We start from the raw sequence: 15,246 nt of genomic DNA, 5'->3' as shown, positions 1-15,246 counted from the left end.
GCTCTGATGAAGCCAGCCATCAAGTTGTGAGCTGCCCTGTGGAGAGGCCCATGTGACAAGAAACCAAGGGAGGGCCTAGCCAAAGCCTGTGAGGAACTAATCCTGCCAACAATCACTGGAGTGGGCTTGGAAGTAGATCTTCTCCTGGTTGAACTTTGAGAGGACTGCAGTCCTAGCTGACACCTTAATCACATCCTTGTGAGACATCCTGAGTTAGAGGACCCAGCTAATCCAAGTCTGGTTATTTTCCCACAGAAACTGTAAGAAAATAAATACTCATTGTTTTAAGCTGCAATGTTTTGGGGACAATTTGTCACACAGTGATAGATAACTAATACAAAAAAGTTGAGCGAAAACTGATATGATGGAATCTTTTGGGGAAGAGATCAAGGATTAGTAGGTAGCAAATTTTACACATAAACAGCAAATGGAAACTTACAGAAAATTCCAAAGTTGCACTGGAAAGAAAATGCAATCATAGTTCACTACTTGGCTCCACAGTGAACAGTATTAACATAATCATCCTGTTGTAAATATTGAATATATAACTGAAACAAGGAGTGATAGGTGGAATGAGATAACTATGTTCTCATTTATCATAATATGCAGTCACTGAATAATTTTTAACATCACAAAAAAATTACCAGTATAAATATGTTGTGTATAAGTGTGGAGGTAACTATCAGAAGAAACAGCTAGAAGAGTTGAAAGTGGTTGCCCTTGCAGAGCAGAACTAGGACAGTACATGGTGGATAGGTAGAAAGGAGTCTCTTGTTTTTCATTATAAGTTTTTTTTTTTGAGATGGAGTCTTGCTCTGTCGCCCAGGCTGGAGTGCAGTGGCACAATCTCGGCTCACTGAAACCTCTGCCTCCCGGGTTCACACCATTCTCCTGCCTCAGCCTCCCGAGTAACTGGGACTACAGGCTAATTTTTGGTATTTTTAGTAGAGACGGGGTTTTGCCACGTTAGCCAGGATGGTCTCGATCCCCTGACCTTGTGATCCACCCGCCTCAGCTTCCCAAAGTGCTGGGATTACAGGCGTGAGCCACTGCGTGGAGCCACTGCTCCAAGCACAGGGTAGAAGGAACGATGAGAAATTAGTATTCCTAATGTATGTGAGGCCAAATTCCATTACTAATCATGCTTTATGGAAATTCAGTGTTTAGAAACAGTCATAAAAATTGGTCTGGAATGTTTGAATCCTGTAGAGTTCCCAGCATAATGATGGAAATGCATAATAAAGACACATTCACAATACAGAGCATGTGTAGGACCCCACAAAAGATAACTTCTAGCAAAATAGGCTAATTCACTATGTGACAAAACACAGGAATAAATCCAACATTATAAGAGATGTCAGCAGGTACATCAAAAGGGAGAAATCATATCAAAGAACTCATGGAAATTAGAGGAATATAAAAGGGACTTTAGCAATGTATCTAAAAGGTTCAAAAAGATAATGAAAGGAATGGAAAACTTAAGGTAAGATTAGGGCATCATAAAAAAGAAAGGCCCAATATACATTGAAAAAAATTTATAAATTCCAGAAATAAAAATCAGTCCTTGAGATATACCTTCGGTGGTGGGTGAAAAAGATTAGACATGGCTGAAGTGAGAATGAGCAAACTGGAAGAGAGACCAAAGGAAATAATAAAAAATACTATACAGTGAGGTAAATGTACAATGTGAAAGACAAGTAATGAGAAATCCCAGAATGACACCTGCCAATGCATGTCTAACAGAAATTCCAGAAAAAGAAAACTGAGAGACTGGAGAAGAACCAATATTTGAGAAAATAGAAGTTCCAAAATTGAAGAAGGACATGAGCCCTTAAATTAAAGAAGCATACAGAGTCCCAAACATGACAAAACAAAGAGAACTAAATCCAGACCTAGACACAGTGTAGTGAAGCACAGAAAGGTAAGGTAATAAATGCTTCCAGAGAGAGAGAGAGAGAAAAAAAAAAAACAAACAAGATTGTTTACAAAAGAATAGCCATTAGTCTGACAGCTAATTTTTGTCAGGATAATCATATCAGAAGATAATAGAAAAACCTTCAAAATTCTTAGGGAAAATAATTGACAACCCTGAATTTTATACCCAACTAAATAATAATTCAAAAGTGAGGTTGTATAAGACATTTCCAGACATATAAAGATGAAGAGTTTACTTGTCTTAGACCCTTGCAGAAAGAATGAATAGAGGAAATAGTTTCAAGAAGGCAAATTATACCAGAAGAGAAGAGGACACAGGAGGCAACAGTGAACAAAGTAGGTGAAACATGTTGGCTAATTAAGTAAGTACTCCCTGTAAAAACACACAAAAACTAACCACTCATCCATCCAACAACAACAAAAAACTCTCATTTGGCTCATACAAAAGGTTGGTGAAACTACAATACTAGAAAATCCTAATAGGGAAGATGGGTGGAAGAAGTTAGGAGGGAAGTTCAGGCATTTTAAGATCTTTGTTTTTGTCAGGAAGAGGATAAATATACTAACTACCTTTACCCCCTTTGGGTGTATATAGATGCTACTGTTCACCAGTCTCTCTCTTCTTCTTCCTTTCTCTTCTTTCTACACTACCAAAGCACATATGCTATCTTGCATGTAAGTGGGATCATGTGACTGTGTCCCGGCCAATGGCCCATGGGATGGAGGTGGGATATACCCCTTCCAGGCCTGGCCCCTAAAGTACACCATGTGGGCCTCCTTGCTCTTTCTTTGCTTGTTGGTCAGCTGAGTGTTGAGGGCTCTGAGGAAACCCCAGGGGACATGGAACTACTGGGTGGAAGAATCCTCTATCCCAGAATCATTACTTAGAGGAGAGCTGCCCTACGACAAGAATCTGGATGAACTTTCCATTAGGCAGAAATGATTTTATTGTGTTAAGCTGCTAGAATTTCTTTGTCATCACAGCTTAGCCTATCCTATTTGATTAATACAGAAATGGAAGTGAAACAATGCCCTAATAAAAACCAAAAATATGTGGCATTGGTTTAATGGTCAGGCAGTGAGTGACAAGGACACCATCAGCAGCAGACGGAAAGAAAAGAACCAGAACATGCAGCGGTAAAACTGTCACCTGTGGTAACACACTAGATATAAGGTCTCCCCTCAAGTTGGCGGCTCTAGAGGAGTCTAGAAAGCAGACTATTAGTAATGTGTGTTGGTTTTTATTGGCAGCCTTTGCTAAGCTATTAAGGAGATAAACTCAGGAGAGAATTAGCAGGTTTGTAAACAGAAATAAATGGGAATGCAAAGAGTCCAGACATTTGCAGAGTCAAAGGGTTGAAAAAACTTACTGCTTCCAGTAGAGCATAAATGACAAAGGCCCAGAGAAACAAGCAGAGATCTGCCCCATAGGATTCCAGCATTTGTTAAGAGTGGCTTCAGTGTACCTCCTTTTTGTTCCTTTTCTGACAGGGAATTTGTAATTGCAATTATTGCAGGCAGCTTGCTTCGCTGCAGTATAAGTAGTAGTGAAGCGAGAAAGGGAGGAAAGATAACTTCTTTTAGTTCATTGGGTGCCACGCCAAGAAGAGTCACATGATAGATCTTTGCATCATCCAGAGACCCCAGACTCTGAGCTGGAATGAAGTGACTGGACAGGACTTTGAGTTGTTTTCCCTGGGCAGAGATGAGTGTGTCCTATATGTGGTTCTCTCTTTCTTGGACACACAGCTAATCTAATTGCTCTCTAGTCCGTGCATCTAGGTGAAGCCACATGATTGAGTTCTGGCCAATGAAGCATAAGAAGAGGGAAGGGTATGCTGGTAAGGGTTTAACAATTGGCCCTCCAGAAAAGACATATGCATATGTATTTGAATTTATGATAAATTTGCTAATATAAGGGTTGCACAGCAAGTTATTTATAATTAATAACATTATAATTACATTTTAAAATACACAGTACTCTTGTAATTTCCATATAGCTGATTGATTCTCTCAGAATGCTTTTGTTGTTTTTATGTATGTCACAATTTACTTCTTCATCAGTAATGAGGGCAACTTCTTTGCTGAATCAGTTAACAGTTTTCAAACACTGTAAGGATATTCTCTCAATATTTTGTGCTATTCAGAATGTAATGGCTACAGACACAACATGCTTTTAGTTAATCTGGATTAACAACACTTCATAACTTTTAAAAGTCTCTAGGCCAGGTACAGTGGCTCACATCTGTAATCCCAACACTTTGGGAAGCCAAGGCGGGTGGATCACCTGATACCAAGAGTTCGAGACCAGCCTGGCCAACATGGTGAAACCCCATCTCTACTAAAAATACAAAAAATTAGCCGAGTGTGGTGGTGGGCACCTGTAATCCCAGCTACTCGGGAGGCTGAGGCAGGAGAATTGCTTGAACTCGGGAGGTGGAGGTTGCAGTGAGCCAAGATCAGCCTGGGCAACAAGAGTGAAAGTTTGTCTCAAAAACAAAACAAAACAAAACGTCCTAGAAAATCAACAGAACAATAAGTCAAGCTCTGATTTATAGTGTTTGCCTGTTTCCATGGTATAAATATCCCCACCATGGTCAATTTCAAACTATCAACATGATGCCTCCAAACACGGGGTCAGGAAGAAATGCACAGTAGCTACTGCTATACAGTATTTCCTGCTTATCCATACAAGTGGCTGTTTGAACAAGATCCTGTTTGAACTCTAAGACTACTAGATATTTAGGTCTGCATCTGGATACAGAATCTTATTTGAATCAATTAGCACCTAAAGCTAAAATCTGTGCTCTTTTCTCAGGGAACCTTCTGACAATACTTACACTAAGCACAAGGAATTAGTGGGAGACACTCAATAGATCCTTTAATGGAAATTAATGAATGTCCAGCAAAAAATCAATGGAATCTACCAGAAAACAGAAATGCCTTGAAAAACTATTTTTCCCAGACTGAAGGATTCTTAATACTTAAACTTTTTTTTTTCTTTTTTTGAGACTTGAGTCGTCTAGGCTGGAGTGCAGTGGCGCGGTCTTGGCTCACTGCAACCTCCACTTCCTGGGTTCAAGCGATTCTCCTACCTCAGCCTCCTGAGTAGCTGGGATTACAGTTGCCATGCCATGTTGGCCAAGCTGGTCTCAAACTCCTGACCTCAAATGATCCACCTGCCTTGGCCTCCCAAAGTGCTGGGATTACAGGTGTGAGCCACCGCACCCAGCCTAATACTTAAACATTTTAAATATAAAGATCTAATCCTCAAGTTGAAAGGCTCTTTAAAATTTCAAATATCAACTATCAACTTCTAACCTCATGTGCAAAACATTCCAGAAAGTACAGTGGGTAACAGCTTTGAAGGACACACATTTCTACAGATGCCTTATCCCTATGCTCACTTGCCAAAGTTCACTAGGCATCTACCATGTGCAAAATATATTCCAGGTGTGTCGAAACCACAGTGGTAAATAAACCTTCAGGGAAAAGGTTGCATGCAATTGTTCTATGGGGTATGGGAAAAAGGGCATCGCAGGCTTAGGAAGTAACCCCAACAAAGGGCATGGCATGTTTGAAAAATGTGTAAAACATGAGGGGACAAATGGTATGAAAGCCCCTCATCATGTACTGTGGATCTTTAAAAAATTAATTAAGTAATTATTTTAAATTAAGTAAAAACTATCAATTTATGACATATAACATGATGTTTTGAGACATGTATACATTGTGGAGTGCCTAAATCAAGTTATTTAACATATACATTACCTCACATACTTATTTTTTTGTGGTGAGAACACTTAAAATGACTCTCTCAGCAATTTTCAAATATACAACATATTGTTGTGTAGTCACCATGATGTTTTACTGAGGATTGTGAACTGTATTCTTTATTCAAGGAGGAGAGAATCGCTGTAGGGCTTTTTACTTGTATTAGAAAGACAGTGCCCTGGCACTGTGAAGGGCTAAGGCACATAGGGAAAGACAGCAGGCAAAAGACAGTGGGGAGACAACTTCTGCACTAGTGTAGGTGAGAGATGGGTCTGAAGCAGGACGGCAGGGATGGGAGGGAAGAGGCACCCAGGAGCGCGTGGACAGGTATATCCACAGGACTTGCTCACTGACTGAATGTGCATATGTTGGGGGCCTGTGAGGATGGGGCCCGGCAGAAGACTGATGTCTGGTGCCTACGGGAGCTGCTCGATGTGGGCGGGGGGGCCTGTTTGCTCCAGATGGAAAACATGAGTGAGGAGATGGGTACTCAGTTTTGGAAATGCTGAGCCGGACAGGTCATTGGCAGATCCAGGTGGAGGTGGGACACCCAGATGGTATGAAATTTGAGGCTGGCATTCCAGAAAAAGAAGAGGGATGAGATACAGGTTTGGAATTATCAACAGAAAGGCAATGAGGGCACAGAGCCTTCACAGAGGAAAGCAGGGAAGTCAAAGGAGAGATAATGTCCTCAATTTTCTATTTTGTGGATAAGTCAATATAACATACATTTGCTTAGACTCTGCTATGCACCAGAAGAATCCAGGTCTTGGCCATGTTAGGGTTCATGGCCTAGAAAGTTCTTTAGCAAAAGCAGCCTTCAGTTTAACTGAAACATTACCCAAAAAGGGGACTTGTGGAGAAATTAAATAAATATATTTAAAATGCCAGCTTAGCGAATGTTTTATACAATTGTATAATACTCCATACTATCACAAGATTGAAGAAACAGACACACTCACGTATGGCAGTTGGAAATGAACGGGCATAACTCTTTGAAAAGTAACTTGGAAATATATATCAAGAGCCTTAAAAAGAATTATACTCTTTAAATCAATTCCTCAGGTTATTCCAAAGAAACTAACTTCAAGCTATTTTTAAAAAGCTTTCAGTACAAAGATGTTCATCACAAAGTATTTGCAATAACAGTTTGAGAATTAGCTTAGATGCCCAACTACAGTGGAGTGGTTTAGTAAATTATGACACATCTGCTAGATGGAATATTAAACAGCCATTAAAAACGATGTTTGAAGGAAGTATGTTATCTAATGTTATAATGTTAAATGGAAAAAAGGATATTCAGTATATCGCAAATGCATAAAATAAAAACCAAAAGCCCATGAATAGGAAAAAAATGTCTAGAAGGAAACATACCATAATTTGAATAGAGGTTGTCTTTAAGTGGTAGAGCTTGGTTTTCCCCATTTGATAAATTCTTTTGCATTTCCTAGATTTTCTATATAAACATTTAATGACTATTTAATCAGAAAAATGAGCTCCAACGAGAAAACACAGAATGAAGAATGAAGAAGACTTACTGGAGACAGGAGGTATGAGAGAGGGCTCAGAGACAGTACTCGGCCTTGCATTTTTCTCCAGGCCTTGCAGGATGCAAGGTGGACAGTGCTGCAGTCCTGTGGATCTGGTGCCCTAGGCTCTGCAGACACATTGAGGGGACCCAGGGCTCTGAACAAATGGCCAGATGGTAAGAACACATCCCTCGAGTTGTTTCTTCCAGTTGCATTTTTCCCTAATCACTGTCTGCTTTGGGAAAGGTCGATCAACCTAGCAGAAGTACCCCCTGGACATCTTCACTAGGGCCACTGACTGCTCCCCAGAACTCTCAGTTTCCTGAGGATTGTGCCCTTTCCCTTCCTTTCCTGCTGCAGCTTCTCAGCCTAAGCGAACCTAGAGAGAGCAAGGGTGGGGAAGGAGAGCAGGGGTATGTGATTGCGCTGAGAACACCAAAAGCCCATAAAGTCTGAAAGGTTAAGCAAAGACTGAGGCATGAAGAGTGAAAATTCTCCATTCAACAATAATCCTCGCCCCCTGCCACCCCTGACATCTCTTCTTAAAATGGAAAGAAAGGGTGCATGATGACATTAGGCACTTTAAAATATGCAAAATTAGGAGCTGGTGCAGACCTCATTAACACCCGCCTCCAACATCATTAAGATGTTTCCAAGAAAATTAATTGAGAGACTCATTAAAAATAAATTAAGAAAAATGTGTTGCAGAGCGCCTGCACTCAGCTCATAAATCACAGCTCAGCACTCTGGCCCGCTGCTCCGGCAATTAACTCCAACCTATTTGTTTTATCCTGACTGTGAAAATTAGAAAGCAGACGTGGAGATTAGATTAGGAATGTCTGTCAAGCGGAACTTGGAGTGAATATTTTAGGATACAAAATGGAAACCAGGAAAACAAAGACAGCAGAGATTTCATTCTGAGGAGCTTGTCTTTGAAAAGTGACAGGCAGATGAAGGGTGCTGGAGGGAGAGTATGGGGAAGGAGTACCTACTCTCGGGAAGGATGAAGGGGGAGAGAAAAGAACAGATGTTTAAACTCTTCTGACCAGGAATCGTGCAATACATTTGCATTATAAATATAAACAGTTACACATCTTAGTAAAGCTGGCATTGAGACATAAAATTGATGTTCCTGATGATACTTCATATGTCATACTTTAATGTTTAGACATAGAGTCATTTGGTTGAATCACTCGAAACAGTTACTGGTCTCTTGCAATATTTTATATATCAGTGATGACCACATGTTCCTCTATATGAGGTGAAATATGCCAACCTCTTCCCTGTATCTCTCACTTAACAACAGTTATTGAGTAGCAGGCACTTTGCCGGGCTCAGGTATATGTGTCACTTCATTTAATTTTCGTAACTCCAAAAAAGAAAACCATTTTACAAGATGTTGAAACTGAAGCTCAAAGTAAAGCAATATGCATGGGAGTCGTGTGGCGAGTAAGTGGCAGAGTTGGGGTTGCAATCCCGGTGGGGTTTTTTCGTTTGGTTGGTTGGGTTTTTTTGAGTCTGGATCTTGCTATGTTGCTCAGACTGGTCTTGAATTCCTGGTCTCAAGGGACCTTCCTGCCTCAGCTTCTCAAGTAGCTGGGTTAAAGGCACTCACCACCATGCCTGGCATAACCCTGGCATGTTAAACCTAAGACCGGTGCAGCCCTCAGCTTCTTTTCATTCCGAAGTTCATTTCAGGTCACTGTATTTTCCAAGCCTCAAACTAGAAAGGCTTTTTGTTCTTCCCTCCTTCCTCCTTCTATCTCTTATTTCCACAAATATTTTATTGCATGCTTGCAATATGCCAAGCATGGTATCAGGTCTGGGGGGATAGAGCAGTGGCCTTGTTGAGTTTGGGAAGACAGGTGCTGGTTAAGTCACTGCAAATGTGAGGGTCACTGCAGAGACCACAGCACAAAGGGAAACAAAGACTGTGCCCATCCCTCAGGTCATTTGTTGAATACCTGCTATGTAACGGTGCTGAGGACCCAGATGTTAGACTGCCGACTCTCCCACTTACCAGCTATGAGATGTTGGGTAAGTTATTTAATCTCTCAGTTTCCACATCTGTAAAATGGGGATAGTACTAGTACTTACCTTGGAGTTTTTTGTTTTTGTTTTTTTCTTTTTTGAGGATGAAATGAGAAATCCATGAGAAGCCCTTAGCAAAGTGCCTGGCTTAGAGTAAGCTCTGGGTAAATGTCAGCAGTTATTATTTAAAGGTGACATTTAAGTTGACTCTTAAAGGAGCAGTAGGAATTCAATCAGAATTCCATTTCTGGGGACAGCTGCAGTCGTATGGGTGGTATTTAAAATTATTTGGCTCTTTCAAATAAAAAGGGGAGTGGATAATCTTGGGTATTAATAAAAGGCTAGCCAGCTTGTCATGACACACAGCCTCACTGGGTCATGAATATGCTGCCCCAGGCTGTGCATGGGAGTGGGATGCAGCAGGGCAAGAACTGGGGGGAAGTTTTGCTTCCTGTTCTCCAGGACATCTCAAAGGCACTGGGGAAAAAAATCCCATCCTGCACAAGGAAGAAAGGTTAAAGTTGAGGGAGTATGTCACAGCACCGAATTTCCATGGCTCTTTCCTGCCTTGCCTAGGAGACAGTTGTGGATCAGTATTAGTGAACTGGTATTACTAATCTTTGGAAATTCAGTGACAGTGAGTGGATTGCATTTTATTTTTCATTTTGTTTTAATCTTGTTTTTAAAAGACTGGGTGTAGTTCCCGATTACAGGTCTGTTGGCTCATCCTTAATTGCAAGGCTCCCGTAACCCAGAAGATGCCAATATCCAAGTGGGTACTCAGCTGGCTGTTCTGATATGGCCCTAACAGTTGTTTACAGTTGGTGTTCTCAGTGTTCCTTATGACCAGTCAGTGGCTGGGCTGTAAAATTATTCAGTGTTTTGAATACCATGCTGGACCAAGGCAAAGTTTGAAATATATGAAGCATGAGAATAAAAGACTTCCTAGGTAGCAGGTCACCTGCCCAAATCATAAGTAAGGGCCAACAAGTCAGAGCTGCTGAGTAGAGTACCCTGAACAGGAAAAGGACAAAAACTAGTAGACATGACAAAGGAGGGCTGCTGCATGGTCAAAGGCACCAGGAACCTATCAGAGGATGGGGCTACAGGACTTACCTTCTGAAACTTCAAGCTTATACTGAAAGGAATATAATACATGAAGAGAAACACATTGGAAAATTACTAGCTAAGAATAGAAATTTCCTTCTTAAAGGTTCCTATCTATACCTTAAAGGCCAGAGATCTATTGAAGGGCAAATACCTGGGAAGGATAGCATTGCAAACTCTTACCTTCAGGATGAATTTCATACCCTTTCCAGATGACAGATTTGACAGTGGAAATGAAGTAAACAGACATGACCCTGGCCTGCAGAAGAGAGGTACTGCACTGAGTTCTCTGAAGTGATAAAAATAAAGCCAACCTATTTCAAAAATTTGTCCAGGGCTGGGCTGCTGATGGCAACACTTGAGAAGTTTCATCAGCAACTCTGTCCTCTCCTTGGCCTCATGTCCAAATCGGTGTCATGTTCTGTGGATTCTTCATCCTCCATGTCCTCTATATCCATCTCTCTTTTCCATCCCACTCCACCCTAGTTTGGCTCTTTCTTGTCTGAGCTCTTGCGAGAGCCTCTTCCTGAGTCTCCCTCCTCCAGTCTCTCCTGTACTCCATTGACTGCCAGATTGTCTTACAGCATAGATGAAACCACGTGACTTCTGTCCCCAAGACTTTGATGTCTACAGAATAAAGTTCAAGCTTCTCAACGTTGCCACCTGGAATCTGGCCACAATTGATCTTTTCAGGCCTATCTCTCCCTATCTCCTTTTCTAATTACACATTTTTTATTCTTGCCCAACCCAACCACTCACTATTTCCCAAGCACACCCTATACTTTCCCACGCCTTTGACTCCCACATGACCTTTGTCACACCTGCCTCCCTTCTGCTCTGCCTGACAAATTTTAACCTCTTCTTCAAAGACCGGCCCAAATGCTCAGTTCCATAAAGCTTCTGTGACCTTGCCTTGCCTGCCTCAGAGAGAAGTAATTTGCTTTTAGAGTTCACACAGTGCCTGTGAATACTTGTTGAGTGACTGAATCAACTTGCTCATAGCAATTTCATATTGTCTCTTACACCTCAATTGGTTGCAATACGTGCACTGGTCTGTCACCTCCTGAGATTCCAGGATCCCTAAAGATATGAACAAGGCCTTGTTTGTATCCCACACAGAATCTGTACTTTGCACATAGTAAGGGCTTCTTAAATTTAGTTATACTCTACTAACAATAAAATTTATGTGTTTTGACACATTTTTTGTTCTGAGTTACTTATATAAACAAGCATGTAGTTCTGTCTTTAATAATGAAGAATTAATGGTACCTGTAGATGAATTTAATGGTGAGACACAGTGGTGGAGCTGAGGCGACCTCCCCAACTTCTGGTCCAGTGTTCTTTGCTCCACCATACTTTATCCATACATCAGCATTCCTCAAAGAACTAGAACACTTCAGAATAGTTACTTCTTTAAGCACCTGAAAGAAGAGCCTATCAGAGAAGCAATGTCTGAGCAGGAGAAACCATGTGCTCTCCCCACACCCCAAATGATGCACAGAAGGCACATCCAGGCTGGTCATGCACAAGATGCCTGTTTCACTTAGTCTCCGAGGTCAAGCTTACCACCTTAGGTCACTCTTTTATCTCAGGACAGCAGGGAAATAAAGAAGTCAATAGACCCCACTGGCCTGGCACAGTGGCTTATGCCTGTAATCCCAGCAGTTAGGGAGGCCAAGGCGGGAGGATCACTTGAGCCCAGAAATTCAAGACCAGCCTGGGTAACATAGCAAGACCCCATGTCTTTACACGGGGTCTCTACAAAAACAAAACAAAACAAAAAACTAGCCAGGTGTGGTGGTGCATGCCTAAAGTTTCAGCTACTCAGGAGGCTGAGGTGGGAGGATCACTTGAACCTGGGAGTTCAAGGTTACAGTGAGCTATGATCATGCCCCTCCACTCCAGCTGGGATGACAGAGTGAGACTGTTTCTAATAATAATAATAATAATAATAATAATAATAAAGCCTCACAAAATCCTAGAAGCTCTTATTTCGACATAATCCTTTTCACATAGCCCATAGATGCTAGGTGTGTAGTCACATTTGAAGAAATCAATCTAGGTCACAGATGAGAAATCGGTTAATTCTTATACCTGACATCACATGTGCATGTACATGCACACACACATGCATGCACACGCACAGACACACACAGACACACACAGACACACACACACACACACTGAGCAACAGTCTTCAGAAGCCAAAGCATCTCTAAGCTACCAAACACTACTTTCTGAGATTCCCTACCCAGTTCTTCCTATGAGCACTTTATTCCCACTGAACATGGTGATCCCCAGCTGAAGACTATACCCTATGCTATGGAATCCATCCTCTCTGTCAAGCTACATATTTGTATGCTTTGTTATCCAATACAACTGGCCCAGGCTTTGTGAGCAGTGTCTGAGTATTCCTCTGGGAATTCTTTGGTTACTAGATTATTCTGGGCTGTGGTTATCTTTCAATACCTCATAGGTATTATCTAGCCTTTCCAGTGATAATAATTAGAGCAATTAGCATGGCCAGTAGCTTTGGACTGATTTATTCTCTTAAGCTAATGTGCAGGTAGGAAAGATTTAACTGCCCTGGTTCTGTCAAGGTCCAAGTGGTGCGCAGGCTTCCACTGCTTAGTCAAGCATTTCCGGGGTTAATTTTCATTAAAATGACCCTGACACTAATGACAAGTGACTGTTTCTGCCCCCATTTCAATTTTATAATAATGTCCTTTTATTTGCTTCTCACTAAAGGATACAGACACATTGCCAAAAGCTTCCATTTGTCTCCATTATATATCATTTTTAATTTTAATTTCAGAATTGTTTCTTTGTAAGAATTTTGTCTCTCTCTTAGAAAAAAAAATATTTGAGGACAGAAACTGTATTTTATTTGATAACCGGTACATAAGGTGGTTGAAATGATAAAACAAACAAACAAACAAACAACAATTCCACATCTGAACTAACAATATTCTAGAGATTCGCAAAGAAGCATTTGGATTTCAGTCTCGCCACAACATGTCAAGAGAGACCTTTTGTCAGTTCCTTAACCCCTTGATCTCCATCAGCAAAAATGAGGATAATAATGCTCACCTAAAAAGGTTTTAGCAAAGATGAGATGAGAAAAAATTTTATGAAAGTACCTGGCATTGCTTGGATGTCAAATGAATCTGAGCATATTACCATATTACCAAATAGCTGAGACCTAATAAAAAACCCACCCTCCCTAAATGCTCATGAAAATGTAACTAAACCAAGAAGAATTTAATATGTTTCTTTTATGCCCCTCTGCCTGATTTCATTTGTAGAAAAAAAAAAGCCTATAAAATTTAGTGTTTTTAGGAATTGTAAAGACTACTTAGCTTAATGTCCGCATTTAATAGGAAAAGAAACTGAGATTCAGAGACATTAACTTCAAGGTTATATGGCTAATAATTAGCATGCTGATTTCCCTTACATTTTGCACGCAGGATAGTCTGCACTGTTATTCTGAAAGATGTGTTAAAGAGCTGATCCTTCCTCTTGAGTCTAGGGTGAGAATGACTGATGACAGCAATTCACCTTGAATCCTTTTTATAACTTTTTGTTATGCTTCCAATGATTAAAGGGACACATGCTTATTCTAGAACATTTGGAAGAAAAGTGTAAGAAAGAAAATTAAAACTACCTACAGTTCATCATCTAGTGATAAATATTTTTAACATTTTAGCATGATTAATAAAATTGGGATGATTCTATTTATATTTTTGTACTTGAGTTTAAAAAATTGACATTATTTTATTGATATTTCCCCATATTATTAAAGTCTTTGAAAACATGATTTCAAAGCGCCATATAACATTCTTCCATGTGGATTTATCATTGCTCAGGAGGCAGAATGGTATGCCCTTAAGAGTCAGAGAGACGTGGCATAGAATTCCAATCCCACCCCTCTAACAGCTAGGTGATGCAAAACCAGCTACTAATCCTCATTAAGCCTCAGTCCTCACATCTGCAAAATATTGATAATATTCACCACATGTGGTTTCTATCAAGGTTAAATGATGTGGCATATACATGTACTTAGCATTGTGCCCCCACACAATGAGCACTTCATAAATGGTAGGTATTTATTATTATTTTATCACATTCTTATTATTGGACATTTAGGTTGTTTCCAGTTATAAGTAAACACCTAAATGCCAAGTGAAATATCTTCCCCGTAGCCCCCAGGGTAACCTACCTGAAATAAGTATCTGTTATGCTTACTCCTGTGCTTGAAATCTGTAGCTCCCCATCAAAGGTTTTCAAACTTTCTTTTCAGAAGTGGAAGCCTTTTGTTAAACATCTTAAGGAAAACTTCCCAGGCAACTTGGGTTGTGGCAGGGGTGGGGTTCAGAGCCTGGACCAATTCCCAGCCCTTCTTCCACCGTCGTTGACATAGGCCCCTAAAGCATTTCTGAGGAATGCTAAGGCTACTCTGAACACACTGGGAGGAACTTTGGCCTACTGGGCGAAAGGAAGGTTCTGAGTATGGTGTACGATACCTCCAAACTGCTCATTCCTGAAAGACCCCGATGCAGTTTATTCCCTTACGATTTTGTTATGTTGTTGCTTTTGCCTGGAATGTTCTTAACTCCCATCTTCCCAAGGCTAACACCTACAATGGACTCCATCTGCACATCACTTCACCCAGGAAGCCATCCCTGCTCCAGCCTGCTGAGACACTCTTCTCTCCTGTTTCTAGGATACCTGGTCAAGTTCTCCATCACTGTGGGGAACACAGAGCTGAATTGTGAGCTCTTACAGGACACAGACTGCATCTCATTGACAGCTGTATTCCCAGTCCCCAGCATAACGTCTGGTACTGCTACATGCTCACCAAAACTATTTG

General features: G+C 40.8%; 1 protein-coding gene across 2 annotated transcripts in view; it reads right to left on the bottom strand.

Moving 5' to 3' along the window:
• Nucleotides 1-15,096, bottom strand: part of PMFBP1 (polyamine modulated factor 1 binding protein 1) — a 109,300-nt gene extending 94,204 nt beyond the window's left edge. The window contains exons 1-4 of one of the 2 annotated variants that reach the window (XM_063797363.1): nucleotides 14,596-15,096; nucleotides 13,831-13,995; nucleotides 11,646-11,810; nucleotides 10,560-10,635 (exon numbers count right to left, since the gene is read on the bottom strand). The gene's annotated coding sequence lies outside the window, so the exon portion shown is untranslated. The remainder of the gene's footprint in view (nucleotides 1-10,559; nucleotides 10,636-11,645; nucleotides 11,811-13,830; nucleotides 13,996-14,595) is intronic. The other variant, XM_063797364.1, reaches the window with a different exon arrangement.
• Nucleotides 15,097-15,246: the final 150 nt, after the last annotated feature.

The sequence above is a fragment of the Pan troglodytes genome, chromosome 18 (assembly GCF_028858775.2).
Source record: "Pan troglodytes isolate AG18354 chromosome 18, NHGRI_mPanTro3-v2.0_pri, whole genome shotgun sequence".
In the NCBI taxonomy this organism is placed as follows: Eukaryota; Metazoa; Chordata; class Mammalia; order Primates; family Hominidae; genus Pan; species Pan troglodytes.
Note: the sequence above shows the minus strand (reverse complement) of the source record. Positions and strands in the feature narration are given on the sequence as shown.